This window comes from Poecile atricapillus, chromosome 7, assembly GCF_030490865.1.
Source record: "Poecile atricapillus isolate bPoeAtr1 chromosome 7, bPoeAtr1.hap1, whole genome shotgun sequence".
Classification (NCBI taxonomy): Eukaryota; Metazoa; Chordata; class Aves; order Passeriformes; family Paridae; genus Poecile; species Poecile atricapillus.
In genome coordinates this window covers 23362064-23379309 of record NC_081255.1, presented here as the reverse complement: position 1 = coordinate 23379309, position 17246 = coordinate 23362064, and the positions used below count along the sequence as shown (strand labels likewise).

The window sequence follows — 17246 nt, the reverse complement described above, 5'->3', positions numbered from 1 at the left end:
TTCGATGGAGCTTGAGAGTTGATGTTTCATTACCTAAAAAAACATTCTTGATCTTTAAACACAGACAATGTATATTAATATTTAACCACTGCATGTTAGAGATTACATATCACTATTACAAGCTCATAGCTATTACTTTTGAAAAAAAACTTTGCAAAAAACACTAAGAAAAAAATAGATGTCGATGTCACTGATCACATGTTTTCTATTTATTGTGATGGGAAATAATCAGCTTCTCTGATTAGATACATGTTTATTATATTACAAGGCAACAATTTCCTTCAAGCACCCAATCCAATCCATGTGTTTGGCACAAACGTTTCTTAAAGGCTAAAAATATAAACACCTGTGTCCTAGGAAATACACTGGTGCTTCTAACAAACAAAATGTTGAAGCATAGAAGAAATTTAAACATTTGATTACACTGTTTCCTCTTGACACCTGACTGAGAAAACAAACATTTTTATTTTATTAAGGGAGACTAAGGGAAGCAATCCCAGTAGTATCTGGCCCTTCTGAACCACTGATTACCTGGAGAAGCACTGCCACTCACCTGAGACAGACATAATTAAAAAATTTCATCCTCTAAATATGAGGAAGGAAGTAGTGTATTAAAACTCTGAATAAAGCAGGTGGGAACGCATCTCAGCATGTCCAAATCCATGCACAAAGCAGGAGTAACTCTGAAGTCAGACCATACTGTCCAGAGCCTTGCCCAGTTGATTTTTGAATGCCATCTAAAACGGGAGCACTGCAAGCTCTCTGGACTCTTGCTCAGTGCTCTTGACTCTGAAACTGAGCTATAGGAACTTTCCTTGCTGCACTCCATGCACTTTCCCTCTTTTCCTTTCCCCACACTCCCCATGGAAAACCTGGACACTGCCATCACCCCACCCACCTGCCCGGAGTGGGTGACCATGCTCAGACCCTCCTTCCCCCACTGCTCCCCTGGATCCCACTCACGTCTCCTGCTCCAGTCCTCAGCCACCCACAGTCTCTTCTGCCTGATTCATCTGGTTTTGGCACCTTGCTGGACTTGTGACCACCAGTGGGATTCAAGCTTCCCCATAAACTAGGACCACCTCTTGTCCATCCCTTGGCTGAGATGGCAACTGACCACTTGGTCTCCCCATCCACAGGCTGGTCAGACCCAGCTCCAGCAATACCCACTTCCCATCCTAGTCCCCAGCCTACAGCCAGCCCATGTTCCCTGCTGCACCATCCTGGCCACAGCACCATGTCTGGAGCCTCAGCAGCACTGACAGCAGCACCATTACCTTTAATTACAGTCCTGGGCACTCCAGACGCAGCTTGTCCTCTCTGCCACTGTCAGCTTGGGTACAAGGTGGTGATCCAGCGCCTGTCCCAAAGCAGCCTTCCTGTGCTCTGCAGCCCTGCCACGTCCTCACCGCTTTGTATTTCCTCATTTCAACTCATTAAGTTGTAAGCTGCAGATTTCCACATGCTTTTTCAATCTACCATAGCCATTTAACTCTGAACTATGCTTCGCAGTGCTTGAGCACCTCTCAGTCTGGACTTACTTGCAGATTTAGTTAGTATTCCCTTGTCCACACCAGTAAAGAGAACAGCAAATAAAGCTCAGCCCAAGACAAACATGGGTGTATTCACACAATTCCTCGTGCCATCTCCCTTCTTCCCCTGATTTTCACAGTAAATTATGGGTAACTACACTTCAAACATGGTCCTTAAACAATTCTTTGTTTACCGTATTATTAAATACATATATTTCTTTATTCCACAGAAATGTCACGAGGTTTTATCAGAAATTACTGAAGTTACAAGGTAACATCACAGGTACTGCTATCCCCAAGTCCTTATTTTCTTATCCTCCAGATTCCTAGAAACTGATTAAAATTTTTATTCCAATTCTCTAAGCACTGCAGCTAGACTAACTAGTAAGTCTGTAATTCCCTGGATCTCCCGTTTTCAAACTGAGGTAACACCATTGCCCTTTTTAGTCCTTCAGGATCTCTCCTGGCCTTCCCAATTTCTAAAAGATAATTGTAAATGGTTCAAAGGTTGCTTGGCTAGTTGCTGATGTACCCTAGGGCAAATTTCATCAGGCTCTGCCTATTTGAATACACCTATCTTATCTCCTTTTTCTGATCTCTCCTTTTTCTACTCTGCACTTTACTCCTATCACCTTGTTTAAATTAATTTGAATTAATGTTAAAACACACTCAAGTAATACAATAGCTCAATAGCTACATTATACCTTTTTTTTTTTTTTCAGCTGTAACGTTAGCAAGAAACCAACTCCACATTATGCATGTACTATGACTATGGTGTTCTAGAGATACAGAAGAACATTTACAAAGATTGGTCTGAGCTAAAGACTTCAAATGGTTTAGACCGATCCTCAACCTAGGGTGTCTGAAGGGGAAACACTAAGAAATGTCAATAAACTCCTTGCCTGTTCAGGAAGACTTAAAGAGAAATTCTAACTGCATTTTACAAGGGACTCTTTCAATTACTAAATCAACCTGGTTTAGTTTTATAAGTTAAAAAAAAAGAAAAATAATACAACACTTCCCCAGTAGATAAAACATCTGATAATCAAATGCACAATTTCCTGCTGATTGCTGAAGTTACTCAGCACTGATCACTGCCAGGGGTACTGAATTAGACTGACCACTTCTCCAAACCAGCAAGTCCCACTCCTCCATGAACACTGACAGGTATCCTGAAGCACATACGATTTTAATGCATCCACCTGTTCTAGCCAAAATTTACCTTTCATCAGCTGGAAATTATCATCCTCATGGCTGAGACATAGCAAGACACTACACAGGATCACTGCTAGTCTGCTTCTATGCAAAGCAAAACAGACAGCTTTAGATCATCCTCTGTGATTTCTATTTTGTTTTTCAGCAAAATGAACTAGACATGGTTGTGTGCTGTTACCACGTTTCAGCTGAAGTACAGTAACTTCTTAAACTGCATCATTTCCATCCTCAAAGACACGTCAAGGCTCTGTTCTGTGATCCCCCAGGCAGAAGATGCAATGTTAATGGAGATTCTGGCTGTCACTTTTAAAAGCAGTTAATGATTTGAATGCCTCTATTTCTAGTGTACCCAACTTGAAGTTTTTTACAAGGTCCAATTTTCAAGAAATGATGAACACTCAAAAGCTGCTGGGTGGAGGTTCCCACCCCACTTGGTGTTTAAATCATTTTACCCAGTATTTCTACCTAGAAAATCCTTTTGCAAGACTTAAGCCCTAGTACTAGCAAAAGAAGGGGAAAAATCATATTCTTTTGCTAGCTGTGATGAAAATGCAACAAATCCATGCATTCTTCCAGTTACACAAAATATAGCAGCCTACCCTTGAATATGAATCTGTGAGTATTTTCTTCCAGAGTGATACACTGAAAACCTTCTCTCACAAAATACTGTAATCAGCTTTCAGTGAAACCTACTTTACTGGACATAATATAAAGCTTGATTTCCAACACTGTCAGGACAGAAAAACCACCCCATATTTCCAATCCCTATATTGCTAGTATTTGGCCCTACTGCAAATGCCACCATCAGTAATCCCTGTCTTGCTGCCTGCCTCCCCTGAAAAACGGATCATAATTAGCAGAATCCCTGGATCTCATCCTTGAGTTAATGATGAATAAAAACAAGGTATGAATAGAGAGAACAGTCAGAACAGTAAAATACTGCTAAGTCTCTGCTGCTGCTCCTTATTCCACTAGTGGAAAAATTCAGACTCTATTTTAGTCAGAGGAGTTTGGTGTCATGCAATTGTTCAGTCACAGCTCAACAAACCTCATTATTTCAGGCCTCTTTAGAAATCCCGAGTTTTGCCCGAGAGTACGATGGGATGCGGATCCGCTTGCCGTGGCTCTGTGCCCCAGGAATGGCACAGCTGGTGCTCCTGCCCAGCACAGCCCCAGGAGCTGGCACAGGCACCGGGAAGCCAACACAGCCACAACTCCGTGCGTTTTAATCCATCACCCCGCTGGGCTCTGCTTCAAACCCACAGTTTAACCAATACTGCCTGGTTTCAGCCAAGCCTGTGCTGATAGTAGAGAGAACGAAACCAAGTTAATTAGAGTTAAATGTAGCCTCAAAGGAGATCTCAGCACCAAAACTCCTTATGCACATTAACTTATATAACATGTATTTTTAATGAGTTCAGCACTTGTCTCGAGTTTAGGAAACACACACATGGGGTGGCAGCTATTCAAAGCCGTTGCGCCAGAGCATGAGCAAGTGCTGACTCTGCAAGATGACAAGGTTATGTTGCCAGTTATGGAGATTCTACCTGTATTGCACAACCCTCAGATCCTAAATTTAAATTAAACAGGTGAAGTGACAACACAAAAGCCACCTACCAATATACTCATCATAAAATACAAAAGGAAATGAAAAAGACCAGAGGGCTAAAGCTCATGTTCAATTTTGCAAATATGTTTAAATCTTGTAACATCTCCAGCATCTCCTGAGCCTCTTTTTCATAAATAAACTTCTGAAAATATGTATCCCTGTAGACAGCTAAAGCAAACACCTTCAAAGCGGAATGGAATTTTACAAGTGCAAATTTGGAGCTTTAAACCCCACCCTTCCATCTCCACATGTATTCTCCAACACTCACCATGTCAAGCCAGGTAAATGGCCAGTAGTTGCCTTTGGCTTCTAGTATATTAAAGAAATCTACTGATTTGTGAGATAAAAGGCCTTGCAAAGACTCTTAGGTCCAAAAAATATATAGTCATATATAAATAAGGCTGAACTATGCCAACAAATTCTGCCAATGCCCTTTTGAGCCTGTCATTTAAGTACAGCCAGAAAACTCTGTTCGCTGGATTACAGTGAAAAGGGGTAACATAATTATAAGTATGTTCCAGCCAATATGGCATTAACACACAATTAAATCACTTTGACTCACAGAAGTCTTGTGCCAACATTTTTTAGAAATATGTAACCTCTATTACAGACAACAACCCTTCAATTATAATATGGTATCGTAATACATTTTCCAAAATGTAAATAAACTAAGGAATAAAAATGTTCAAAGTATTGTAAGAGGACAATGTGACCCAACGACAACAGTTTTACACTTTAAAGTCAGAATGAAAAACCTGTGTAGAAGTCTCAGTTTCAACTACAATTTCAATGGCAATGCTGCTTGTATAAAATCCCCCAAACCATGATCACATAGATATATAGTATTTCCCTAGCAATAGCCAGTTCTAATGAAAAATCTTAACTTTGTTTTTCTTTTAATCTTTTCAAGCAGTATTCACTTTGATAAATTTCTTAACTTCATGACTGTAACATTCAAATGGATAGGTATTTTTGTATATCCCTAAAAATGCAATCATACAACAATTTTTGTTTAAATGAATGACAAAAGACTGCTCCAGGACACAGTGGTGTCTCAAAACTCCTGAAAACTTAATCTGTATTCCGCTAATCTAGGTTACAGTTTATCTTCAGGGGTTCTCCTGTAACATCATTCCTTGATGCTTTAGATTCATCCTGATGTGATTGAAAAGGCTTCCTTTTCTTTTTTCTCCCATTCATCCACTTTGTTCCCAGGCTCCCCTATCCCCTCCCCAAAAATAATTATTAAGGAAATTATTTTAAAAGAAAACCCTACAGATAAACCATGACCTAGAACAGGGTGATTCTACCCAATTTATGTTCCAGGAAGTTGATTTACTTTTAAAGATATTACTGCTTGCCACTCAAACTGTACTTTCAGCCACATTTTTTATTGACTGAGTCTGTCATCTTTTCTCTCCTGAAACCTGAGTTTACTTTAAGAATGACAGAATACTTTCCCAGGGTCAGCTGAAAGCATTCATAACTGCACATACCAGAAAATAAGTGCTATAAAACTAAGAAGCCCTCGAGGACAGCTGTTTTGCTGAGGAGCTGCATGACCAAGCTGCTGCCTCAGCTCCCATGTAATGTCACTTCTCCTGGCTTAGCTCTGTCACCTCCCAGGGGGGTGGCCATCTCCAAACCAAGACTGCTCTAGGATGCTTCCAGACACAATACAAAACAAAATGCAGATGATTAGTTAAGAAATGTGAATTTAGCATGACAGATGCTACCATAATTCAGATACTGTCCAGGTTTGCAGCTCGCCAAGTCTGCCTGTCACCGGGATGTACTCAGCCCTGCTGCCCACTGCCAGCCTGCCTTCATGCTGACAGCTCCATGGGACAGGTGAGCCTGCAAGGAAGCTGGTGGGCAGCAGGGAATCTGACCTGTCTGTACCTCTGCATCCTCAGCACCTGCTCATGTCCTGTCTCCTGAGCTAAGGGAGCAGGGGATCCAGTATTCAAACTCTGCTCTTCAGTGGGCACAGCAGCCTGGAGCCTTCCTGCTCACCCTCCTGCCTGCACCCAAGTGCAATCATGCCAACCCGGGCTCACCTCTGGGGAAAGCCAAGCATGCCATGCAGCACACCAACACATCCTGCCCTGCTGCTGCTGTGAAACAAGGTTTCTGAAAGCAGCCCTCCCATTGCGTTGTCTCCTCATAACCTCTCAGGCAGCACATCCCAAACCCTGAGCACCACCTCCAGCTGCACCTGCCACTGCCCAACCCACACCAGGTGCCGGCAGGATCTCCTCCACAAGGCTCTGAGCCCAGAAGCCCTGGAGCAGCTTTTCCCCGCCCAAGCACCACATCAGCAGTACTTTCAAACACACACACACAGGCATACCTACCATGTGTGCTTCTAGCTCCGCTTAAGCAGCAACACCAGTTCTCATGTTAGAGAAATCTTGCTTGATTCAAGCATCAGCATCTTAGCTAATGAATTTCTGCTACTCCTCTACACTCAACAAATACTGGGCTGAGTAACATATAGCCTAATTGACTGTTAAGGTCACTGGCCAGCTCTTTAATCTTATTTAGTACACTTTGAGACAGTTCATGAGTCATTAGGGCCTTATTCTTGGGGACACAAGGACACGTAATACACACTAATAAAGAGCATAAATCTGATCTAGTACATGTATTTTACAGATTGTGAAATTAGAAAGATGACATTAAATATTTCTTTACAATGTTATATTTTTAATATTTTTATGATTTTATATACAATAAAAATATTTTTCAGAGCCTGCTGGTGTATTCCCAACTTACAACACTGCTAGAACTCTAAGAAAATTCTTTAAGTAGTAAAAGCCATACCTTAAATACCATCTTGAAGAGGAAAAAAGGGCTCAAGGGAGACTTAATTTAAAAATTCCTTACTTAAAAGGGGAAGAGAAAAAAAAAAGACATTTTTCAAGCTGTCATTCTTTATATTTGATTTTACGATGCAAATTGTAATTCAGTGCACACACGTGACAGAAACTTTGCAATACATTTGAAAGGAATCAGCATCACTAATCAGGTACTGAAATCCAATTTCTGGTAGATTCTGGGAGCTCAAAGCTTCACATTTTAGCTGGCTTGGAAAGATCTTTGAAAAATAAAGTTAAACAGTAATTACACATAAGTGTGCTTGAGAAACTTTACACCTGTCTTGACATGAATCAGATCTTTGCATGGATGATGAAATTCTTGGCATTGCTTTAGGTGATTGGGAAGGCATTAGCTTAGGCAGGGTAAGAATTCAACAGCCACAAGCCTAGACAGGTAGGATAAAGGAGTTACTGACTCAAAAAGGCATGGCAGCTTATCTGTGGAAGTCTAAACATGCTAATAATTTGACATAAACAGATCTGCTGATATTTTTAGAAAGGAATCTCAACTCATAAGTAACAATGTTAAAAAAAGGACACCAGTATCCCTAATCATATTTTCCACAAGTCCTCCCAGCTCCTTGCAGATTACTGTCACTAAAACTCAGACCAGAGAAGGGGAAAAAAAAACAAACAAAGAAGTAAAAAGAGGAAGAAAGAAAAAAAGCCAGAGATAGGTAGCTGGGTATGGGATTAGGTCAATAATGAACTTGTTGGCAATCAGTGTTTGACTGCTGGCTATGTTACAAGACTGCTGCAACCTTTGTCTCCCTCTGCCTCAGATCCCAGTCTGTAAAACCAAGTGATAATATTTCCTTACCTCACAGGAACGTTCTCAGAATAAATCCATAAATGCCTGGAAGACACTGAGACACCACTGTGACAGAGGCCATAAAAATACCTAGGGGAAAAACAAACAACATAAGAATACGTGTCGTAAGTGACCAAAACAGCAAAGACATTCACAGATTAAAGATACAGCAAAGATTAAAATGTTGCTTAATGACATGAATTCTCCACCCTGAGGAAGAAGCAGTTCAGTTCAGCACATATTCCCATACAGCACACCTAAAACCATGACAGCAAGGAACAATTTTCCCTTTTCTCCTTGCACATGACACAATCATGATAATCCCGCCACCAGACGCAAGCAGGAAAGATGTTTACAGATCATTAGCTTAGCCCTCCACAACAGGTATCACATCCAAGAGCCCCAATGACAGCAACAGAGCCCCACATACTGACAATGCTCTTCCTCAGCCTACACATCCAATTCTAACTACAGAGCTGAGCTCCTCCAGTAGTTAAAAAACTTTCAGCCTAACACTTATTCCTGAACAGCTTTCATCCATTTGTTTTCATGCCAACATTGATCCAGCAGCTTAAACAGCTTTTCCCCTCTCCCTGAAGTTTATTTCCCTGACAATAAAAAATGAATTATACAACCTCCCTGTCAGGGCTCATTTGCCCACCCAAATCAAGCAAGTTCTTTGAGTTTGCTCACCGGTGACTCCCCATCTTTGCTACTCCCTGTCTCCTGTTATCACCCCACATCTGCCCAATCCCATCCTTGTGGCTTGCTGTCACCTTGCAACTGCCCCAAGATGTGTTTCTCCAGCATTTTCTGCTGGTAACTCCCTCCATCCCACGAGTGCACAGCAGAAGCTTCTCTCCAAATGCCTTCTAAGGTTATGACCCGGCCTGCCATCACCATGGAGATACGTCCCACTTCGACTGCTCTGGGTATCAAGCTCTTTCTGAAAGACACCCTGACCTTTCACAGCACTGACCATGCCTCCTACCTGTCTGACCTCTGAGCCCTCAGAGCACTGCTCTGGGGTGCCAGGGACATCACAGGGAACATGCGTGGTCTCCCTAAAAACATACCTTCTTTCTTCAGTGTCAACTCAACCCACAGCTGATGGCTTCAACTACACCGCTAAGCATATTTTAACATGAGCCAAATGACTACAGCCCTCAGAAGGATAAGTGATTCAAAATTATGCAAATGCACAGAATACATTATTTAGTCTTTATCATTTACAAAGTACACATTTTGTAAACAGTTTCAGTTCTCTTATGGAGAGTGTGACAGTGCCCTGCAATTTGGGTCTCTGATGGTTGCTGCATCATGTACTGACCATCATATCCCTGGTGGGAGAGGGTTTGCTCCAGTTCTGAGGTGGGACATGAGGCCTGAAGAGCCTGCCTGCCAGTGCCCCCTGTGCTCAGAGATACCTCCACCTACCCCCTCATGCACACATCCCTTGGAGATCCTCTCATCCCCTCACCAACTCAGCTGACCAGGTCAACAAAAATCCCCCCAGTTTTATCCACTTCTGAGGGGAGACGGCAGTTCCTTTCCTCCTGGCACTTTGTGTGGAACCAGCTCAGGAGCTGCTCGGACAAGCACTGGAGCTGGCAGGAGGGGAACGGCAACCTCCCCCCTTGTGCTGGCAGTCTGCCCCCAGATCAAACTGGGATGTACTGGAAACCTCTGCCCAGGGAACCAGAATACACTCACCTTTCCAAGGACTCAGATCCATTTAAAACTGTGCTCTAATAACCTTCACAAACAAATATATTATGCAATTTATGTTATGCAGCATTGACTTCAATGACTCTGTAGCAGTGCTTACGCTACTATATTTACTTCTGGCACACACTGGCAGCCTTTGCTGTAATTATTCTGAGCGTGCTCCTGTTCTAAACCCAGAGGTCTTACCCTGCCAATATCTATGCACAATGCTCCTCAGTACGTTTTCCATAACTCTGACCACACTGTCCTTCTTTCTTCTACCCCTGCAAGCTCCATTGTCTAGAACATATCTTAAGTTTTTCCCCCTTTCACAGAGGGTCCCGATTTTATACCCCAGCACCTCTCTCTCAATATCAGATCACCAACTCCCACCTTCAGTTGTCCCACACTGTAGGTCTCCATCCCTCAGCAGAGAATTTTAGACAAGCACCCTGGCACCTCCTGCCAGGCTCTCTGAAATCTGAAGAAGGCCCTCTTTTAGGCATACACTCATCCACCTTGAGCCCCATGGTGCGGATCAGTATACTAAATAAACAGAACAGAGATTATACAGATTTGTTTTCTCCCTTCCCCCAGACTAACAGGATGACCATTTCAATACTGGCTCTTTCCACTCTCTTCATCAGTCTTTGCTTCAGGAATGGCAGTTGCATCGAGTGGAATCCATCCAGCAGTAAGTGGTTTGTTAATTCCCAGGACACACTGCATACAGAGAAGGATACTTAAGCTACTTAAAAAGCAACCCTTTATTAAATGCATAAAAATGCTTGAAATTTCTGTAAGCCAACACTTTAAATTAATGACTTCATTTAAATATATCAGTCTCTGCTGCTAATTGTTATACTGCTTTATATGCATTCTTTTAAACCTATTCCTTGGAAACCCTATAGAATTTGCTATAATTCTAATTCACAATTGCAGTCATTCATGGTATACACTCCTGTATTTCACTAGAAACTTCTTTTTCCCAAAACCTTAAGTGGCTTTTTGCATTTGTGTAACAGGGGCAGTTCAAGTTAACTATTCTCAGCTACACCACAGTGACACTACTGCTAGAAAAGGAAGAGGAAACATATCACTAAAAAAAGTAAAAACAAACACACACAAAAAAACCACCCCAACAACAAAAACCAACAAAAAACCCCAAAAACAAACCACCAAAAAAACCCCAAACCACCTCTTCTACATAAAAAATATTAAGATGAGGTTAGAAAATATTCTCAGTCGTATTAAGCACTGTTTAATAAGCAATTGAAGATTCCTGGAAATCCCTACCACAAGAGGACCTGTGCACACCAAAGTGATCACTTCTGCTCTGAATTTCTTTGTGTCTGTTCGTCTGACAGTTATATTTAAAATTTTACACTGATTCAGTTTTGGATGTCTTAACTGACTTTATAAAGGAGGTGTTCTGCTTATCCAGGGAAAGGGGATATAAACATTAGGTATTTGCTGTTGAGGATTAAATATTAACAAAAAAAATTAATCAGCAGTGACGAAAGTGGTGATGGCAGTTCACTGGAGATAACCTCCTCCGTGCAGCAAGCTGCAGTCTCCATCTGCTAATTTAGGCTGCTGGAGGCCTCGAGTGACGAAAGAGAGACCATACCAACAGAATTTAAGCACACTGCAGTACACACAGCTTCCCCCCTCCCACAAGTTAAACTCGAGGCCATCAGGAGCAGTGGGGAGGCTGCCAAGAGTAAGTGCCATGCTGCACATCCCCTGCAGCACCCTGAACAAGAGCCCAGCACCTCCAGCTGCACCTGGACACCTCTGCTGCTGAAAACATGAGCACCACCTCCATGCATTTTGCCACTTTCCATGTGCCAAGCTGGGAATATTTTCTGGAACTCCTCAAGGCTGAGTTTTCAATCTGTGGAGGCAGTATTTACTGAACAAACACCAGCAGTCATGAGCTTTCTATGCAGCATCAACAATGGCAAGAAATTCCTCATCTCTTGGTGAGCTCCCATGCTGGCTGATGCTGCAAGAAGCACTGCAAGGGGCCAAGAACAGCCACAACTTATCACAAGAAAATGGCAAATTGTGAAAAACCTGCATCACAAGGTTACCTGCCTAGGCACAGCTCCATAAATACCTCAGTCTAACACAGACAGAGGTTAAAAACCTATTATCTTTCCCAAATGACAGTGTGAACACATGTTCAATGGAACACCCCGCCTCACCAAGCTACAAAGTAGATTCTGCTCTTTCAGTTCAACAAATACAAACCACAGGGAGCTTTTTAAATGAAAGCATTATGAAGATTACATTTAGGCAAGTTTGATCTACTGTAAAACACTCACACACAACATTAAGAGGTAGAACAACCTTTAACACCTGCTTTCTCTTCAAACATAGCACTACCTCTGTGCATGGTTTGGCTCTTAATGGGATGAAATCTCAAGCTAATTTGTATGGCTTACTCCACCAGCAAAGAATACCTCAAATGTTTGGGATCTAGCATTCCATTAATACTGAACTGGATATATCTATAATACTGAATATATATAATACTGAATACTCTTTCAGGAGTGTGTACTCCACAGCACTGCTCAGCCAGCTGCCGCCCTGTAGGACAGATACACACAGCAGAGGATATTTTCATGCTGGTGTGAAATGTTGTGACACAAGAGGAGGTGCAGCAGCTGGAAAAGCATTGCATGATCCAAGTAGTGTTGAAAGTCATCATCATAAATATTCACAAGCAGACTGAATTGTTTTCAGCACATTGTTAGTCACAAATATTAATTAGTTTCTAAATATCACCTGTTACTCGGCCCTCCCTCTGCCATGTGACATGGGCTCCATAGCTGGCTTGCAGACTGTCCACACTGCTCAGAGATTTAATGATGTTCCAACTTCCAGAGCTCACTCAGCTACCGGGAGGAGAGGAAGGGAATAATTACTTACTTATGTCTTTCTCTGCTGACCTCTCTGGCGGATGAAACAAGCAGCTTTAACAGCCTCTGAAGGGAGGCTGGTCCAGTCCTCCTCAGATGGGAAGGATGACAACTGCACTAGTACAGGTCTTTGGCATGGAGAATGACTTTAAAGATCCAAACTTCAAAGATCTCAGTGAGGGGAGAGTTCAAACTCAAAACTTCTCCCCAATGGAGGGAAGAAAGCTGCAAATGCAATCAGTCGTGTTTCCAGCGATCACTCTCACTTCAGACAGAGCTGAGGCACCAGGAATTGCCTGTCACATCCTACAGTATAAATAAACCACAGACTGCCAGGAGGAAAGCTGTTACAAACCTTGGCAATTTTCTCTGGATTTCTTCAGATCACTTCTTCAAAGGATCTCTCTGTAGTAAGAGGTACAGGTGCAGACAGACAGCCAATATGACAGCCAATTCCTCTTCCTCCCCACCAGCAACAACCTCCTCCTAATTACATGTATCACCGATAATATGGGAAAGTTGGGCAGAACACTTATGGAACTGGGCACAGCACGGACAAAATGCACATGTTAGTAGTACACTTAAGACTGAAGTGACACAGATGAATGATACTGTCTTGTTCTCTACAAACCCTGGATGGAAGATCCCTCAGACCTTTCAAACAGACACCTCCCGCTCAGCGTCCAGCAAAGATAGCCAGGGAGGATGAGCTTATCTTGATGAATTCAAATTAAAACAAAAAAAAAGAACAGAACTATTTTGAGCCTGGGCTCACACTTTGCCTCACTGGAAGAGATGAACCTGAAGCATTCTCCTCACAGATGCCAGCTGAAAGGCTCAAGCTCTGAAACGCAGCATTTGGCATTTCCATCATCTCCGGAAGCAGTGCTGCCTTTTCAGTGCAAATGTAGCACGAAGGTTGTTATCCCACAGCTGCCAGACTCAATACCAAGGCACAGACACAAGCTTGTAAGATTCCAAGGGAGGAGACACAATCTATTCAATATACCTTCCTGTAACATCAGATTTTTCTTACCAGCATGATGTCACTGGTACATCCCAATCTGAATACTTTGTGAATGGTGTTTCTTTTAAGATCTTGCGCATCAGGCTATCAGATCTACAGAACAACTAGAGTAGAACAGCTAAAAAATTCCAGATTTTAGATGAAAAGTCAGAGCAGTTTTTGCTGAAAAATGTAACTGCAGGACAATTTAACCTTGTCCTTGCTAAATATGGAATGGGGAATGCAGTCAGGGTTTTATATCCCCAAGCTCCTAACAGAAAAAACACCTTCTGATATAGTTCCAGCAATAACCCAGGACTATCAGGATTTTCTCAGAGTTTGGACAGCCTCACATTCAAGCCCCTAAGATTATAAAACTGGGAGGGCAAGGAGCACGCACACACAAAGTCATTTTTCCAGTGACTGACAAACACAGTACTCAATTTCTTAGGGACTTGAATGGCTGGAGCTGAAGTTAAGCTTCACTAGAGCTATATTTAGTTCTGCAAAAATACAAATTAAGAAACACTTTCTTCCCAGTTACTAATGCAGTGTGACAGGAAACAATTACTTGCTCAGTGTCTAATGTTACCTTTGGTGAATATCTAGTTCACAGAAATAGTATATTGTATAATAAAGAACCAAGCTGATATTCTGCAAATCAATGCGAAAACTTATTTAAGAAGATGAAGAAGCATTTGAACACATCTGAGCTACACTGGTCTTAGCTATGCAGGGTTAGTGCTGAGGCATCTGCTTTGATAATAAACAACCAAGTCAGTTTGTTTTCCAAATTCTACATTAATTTATTCAAGAACTCTGTGGATATCTAAAGAATATCATGGTTCCCCTAAAGTGTAACACAGTTGGGCACAAGGACAGAGCAATTAAAATAAAAACAAAATCTATCCTTTATGATTTCAAGTGCCAGTTTCTCTCTATGAAAAATGCAATTCTGTATCACATGGGAGCTCTCAGCTCAGCAATTACTTCAGTCTTCAATCTCTACAAAACACAAAAGACAACAAAATGCATGATTCACATGAAGGGCTAGTTAGACCTTGGAGAACCAAGGCATGATTGTAAACAGGAGTCCCACGTGCTTCAGAAAGGTTCAAAAGGCCGCACACAAGAAATCCTAGGCATGTGGCTGAGAACAAACTCTGCTCCTGCCTACTACAGCAAGAATGCCAACTAACAGGCTTGGAGTTTTTAGGCCATCCAACACAGCATCCTCGCACACTAAGGAATTTAGAAAGAATACAAAACTACTGCACAAACGTGTCCTTTCTTCTGGCACCACCAGGCAAATATGTGCCAAGCCCTTTGCTATAGTGAGTCACATGAGTATTTCTAGAGCTGAAGGAGCTGACATTTCATGTTTGGCTTAACTAAGACCCAGGATAACCAGAGAGATGCACTGAGTATCAGCATTATGATGACCTTTTTAGTTGCAGATCCCTCTGAGATGGAAGGCAGATGAGCCCTTGGCACCATCCAAAAAACCATCAACAGCCCAGTTTTTCTTTAGCCAAAGCTGAACCACTGAAATATATGCATGTCTTTGCCTAACCATCCACAGCTTTCTTCTGGGGGGAAAAAAGGGGGGCTGAAAAACATTTGGTTTCTTGGTATTGTCTTTTAAAACATTATCAGTTATTTTGATAGTTCTTGGAGCAGGTCAGACATGGAAATACGAGAGTTCTGGGCACAAAGCAAACAAACCTCTCAATATAAGGCAAAACATTTCTTGAGAATTCTGAACAATCGCTCTTACCTACAAGTGTCAGGTATGACTAAGTTTGATGAATAAGTTACAAGGATTTCTAGGGAGAAATGACACCACTACTCCCACTTGTAAAAATCTAGGAACATTGCTTATGTGCTCTATCCTCTTTGAGGATCCTGTGGTAAAGGGGAAAATTCATGGCCCAACCTGGGCAACTCAAGATTTGACCAGGAATTTTACTTCAGATGCCCATAAGGTCCCTGCCTATGTTTTACTTGCTACAGGTTTACTTTAACAAGGTAATTCCTAGAGTGCTTCCTATATTGATCAGCAAAACCTGTGCAGAGTCAAAGACCTACCTTGTCTATACTGATGGAGGGAGGGAGGCTAAATTTTTTCAGATACATCCAACTGACACAACTGATACTATTTTATCCAAGCACAGCTGTACATCTCGCCCCCATTTCTGACAGCATTCAAAGGAGCGGGTACAATCACAGATACGCATCACTTGGGTAGAGGTGCACATCAATATTCAGCCCACAGATCTTGCTAGTACCAAAGGGCAGCAGCTACGTCATTTTGTTCAGAAAGGTAGCAGATTAAAGACTTTCCTCTATTTCAGCAGTACTGACACAGCCAGGCTGGTAGACCAATCACGCACGAGCCTGATAAAACAAGTGGCTGGAGCTCTTCAAGGAGCTGATGCAAGGTGAGTGCATTTTCTCGCTACTTGTGTTATTCCTGTACATGTAGCACTACAGAGCAGCACTCTCCATGACTAAACAGGAATAGTTGCTGTCAATGTTTACTGAAGCAACCAGATTGGACTTCCAGCATCAAGCACACATAGGCCATGTTCACCTTCTAGTTTCCTAGAATCTTTTAAGTTTTATAAGTTTTAAGTTATTATATGACTCTACATTGGTCCTTGACTGTCCTCAAAAGAGAGGATGCAAAGCAAAACAAGGCTCTAGCTTGGAACAAGATGAACAATTACTCTGGAAGAGACTCATTTTCACTGGAAATCTCATTTCACACCTTTTCTCACTCCTCCAAAGAGTCATCCACTTGCCCTCTTCGTCACAGTGCTAAAATAATCAGGAGGAAAAGTAGGAACCTCCTTTCTGATATTGTTTCCGATATTGTACCTCCTCTCCTCAGAGTACTGAGCTTTTAGACAAATGTATAATATGAATGGAATCACAAAGGACTTCTTAACAGAGGTTTATGGAATGAGGAAACATGGATGACTGGCATACAAATTATAATTAGCTACTAAGTAATCAAAGGGATAAAGATACATGTTTCAAGAATTATGAGCAGCTAATTCTTAGTAATTAGGATTAGATTTACTCTTTTTAAGAAATGTACTACTACACATCAGCCTACTGTATCTTTTCTTGCATACAGAATAACCCGTACTGGAGAGGATGGATCTCTTTTCAACCAAAGTATACATTCCCCAACCTTCCAATGCTAAACCAGAAGGAGTATTCCATTCCATACACAAGATCTCAAAATCTCAGCTCTCTACATTGTATAAGCCACAGTTATACTGCTGACCCAGAAAAAACCTGTGAAAAATCCCAGCTAGCTTGGAAAAAAGAAAAACAGCAGAACGTGGATACTGCCACTTTGTCCAGGATGGGCTAGAAAGGAGCACTCTCCAAGCACTTTTCAGTGGTTCCCCACCTCCTCTTTTGCAAGGTTTTAATTCGACATCAAGCAGAGTCCTGCACAGAACTGATTTTAAGGGACTCTAAAGAACGTTGAAGGGTTTTAGAACACGAGAAAAGTACAAAGGTATCTTGTCAACACCAGAAGA

General features: G+C 41.8%; 1 protein-coding gene across 6 annotated transcripts in view; it reads right to left on the bottom strand.

The window, feature by feature from the left end:
* The window catches only part of PTPRF (protein tyrosine phosphatase receptor type F), a 376749-nt gene that overhangs the window by 278882 nt on the left and 80621 nt on the right, over positions 1 to 17246 (bottom strand). For 2 of the 6 annotated variants that reach the window (XM_058842176.1, XM_058842175.1), the window contains exon 2: positions 8059 to 8139. The gene's annotated coding sequence lies outside the window, so the exon portion shown is untranslated. Of the gene's footprint in view, positions 1 to 1277; positions 1969 to 8058; positions 8140 to 17246 lie in introns of those variants that run through there. The other 4 variants (XM_058842174.1, XM_058842177.1, XM_058842179.1 and 1 more) reach the window with 3 other exon arrangements.